This window comes from Apis laboriosa, unplaced genomic scaffold (assembly GCF_014066325.1).
Source record: "Apis laboriosa isolate Shangri-la unplaced genomic scaffold, ASM1406632v1 scaffold167_cov148, whole genome shotgun sequence".
In the NCBI taxonomy this organism is placed as follows: Eukaryota; Metazoa; Arthropoda; class Insecta; order Hymenoptera; family Apidae; genus Apis; species Apis laboriosa.
The window spans coordinates 157,138-159,254 of NW_025222122.1; the positions used below are offsets into that span (position 1 = coordinate 157,138).

The window sequence follows — 2,117 nt, forward strand, 5'->3', positions numbered from 1 at the left end:
CGATAAAAATAATTTTATTTACGAGTAAATTTCACCTTTCGACGATTAAAAATTTACGAGATTGATAAATTACATTGTAACGTCGTTTTCGAGTGGGCGAATAATGTAAAGTTAGTTACTCGCACAGTTGTGAATCGAGCTTAAATTACCCTCCCACCGTCGCATCGAATGTTTCCCACATCATACGTCTTCTCGCCGACAAAGTAGCAATGTTGCATTCGGATTTATTCCATACCATACATCTTCCACGGGGCTAAACTCTCCATTTAAGATTATAGTTAGACGAATATATTGTGCATTGGCGTAGACAATCGATGGATACGTACTGATGGGATGAATTTACGTTAAATTCAATTTAACGTCACTCGAAATAGCTTCTAATTATCATATTTAATGAACATTCAGAAAAATTATGAATTAACAAAATATTTTCTCTGCATTGTTCCTTAAATATATTGATAACTGTTATCTAATTGAAAAAAAATTAAATTAGAAATCACAATCTGTGACAATTTCTTACTATTTTTTCACTATTTTAAGTACAATTGTTTATGGAATATTAATAAATCTAAGATAAATTCAATAATATTATTTGTTCCTTCATTAACAAATTTCTCAATTTTTATAATACCTTTGTAAAAGTGATTCTTTCTGAGTTTGTTTTATTCGACATGATTGTGAGTGATGTATACGATTAATATTATTACTTACTGTAAATAAAAAGTTGTGTATCTAGAACTCGATGGCTCGTTCCGATTCAAATAGATTTTGTTCAAACATATAATATAAAATATATTTTACAACAAATATAATAATTATTGTTACGATATAAATTTTATGGTGCCTTTTTATATAGAAATATTCGTTGTTAAAACGTATATATATAGATAGATATTCGAGTTTCTGGATCATTTGATTAATAGCGCTGGTTATTGTATACGCAACCACGGTTTAAATCAAACAACGCAATGAATGAAACCACAATTGTATTGTAAGCTTTTTACAGGTAGTTGAAGAAAAGGAATTCCTCTGCATAGTCTCGATTCCATCGAATGTCAATGTGTATGCATCGTCGTGACTGACCACGTCACCTATTCTTGATCATTGTCAACAGCTTGTTGCGACTAGAATTCCACCATTTCTATCAATTCTGATCTACGTTCAACAATTTTCTGTAATTTGATCGCAATCAAAAATTCTCTATATATTTGATCAATGAATATTTTATATTATAAAAATAATATAATAAAAATTATCAATTTCGATCATTGCCATAAGTAGCTGTATATAATTACAGCAATCCTGCTTTTCTCAATATAACAGTTTTTGAACAATTGCTCGTGAACAGTGAGTTCATGTTGATGAATTCGTGAACAGAACAGTTTGTTTCTGTGAATTGGTTTATGTTCATGAATTATGTTCGTTGATAGTGTGAATGTTTCTGTGAATAATAATATTCAATATGTTTATTATACAAATATACATGGATTTAATATTGATTTTAATTTGCAGGATTACAGTGAATTTCTTGATAAACTAATTTCCTTACAAATTTATTGAAACAATTATTGAAAAATATTATCCCATAAACAAAATTCGTTCCACGAACAGTTTGCATATAGTCGCCAGAATGACAGATCTTCAGAAAATGCACGTACTGTAAATAGCTTAAGGGATGATTTATGACACATGCTAGATTTGTTGAGCATGAGATCATAGCTATTTCTAGTAGAAAAAAAAAATCAGAATATTAGTACATAACAGGAACTGAATTTTTGATTCTTTTACTTCATAAATAAACATTACTTATCTTACCAGAGATTGGATTTAGCTCTTTGAACATTTATGTATTGTCTTGTCTATAACTTGTCACATTTTCTGCAAATAGAAAAAACATATATAGTTAAATTAAAAAAAAAAAAAAAATCGAAACAACGAATACGCGATTAAGAGATTTCGTTTTTAAAAAATTCTTACATGCATTTCATACATGATTTAAACCAGTTTAATCATCTAAGATAGAAAGGATTTCGGTTCAATCTATGCAATATAAATATTTTATTAACATTATCTATTTACTATTCGAATGAACGACACTGTCTTTTATTCGGAACTGT

The 2,117-nt window shown here is 28.5% G+C and overlaps 1 long non-coding RNA gene across 1 annotated transcript; it reads right to left on the bottom strand.

Annotated features, from left to right (window-relative positions):
• Window positions 1-1,300: 1,300 nt before the first annotated feature.
• LOC122710952 lies at window positions 1,301-1,865 on the bottom strand. Its single transcript, XR_006346029.1, has 3 exons — window positions 1,816-1,865; window positions 1,550-1,725; window positions 1,301-1,441 (listed from the first exon to the last, which is right to left on the bottom strand). It is a non-coding gene; the product is annotated as an uncharacterized LOC122710952 (long non-coding RNA).
• Window positions 1,866-2,117: the final 252 nt, after the last annotated feature.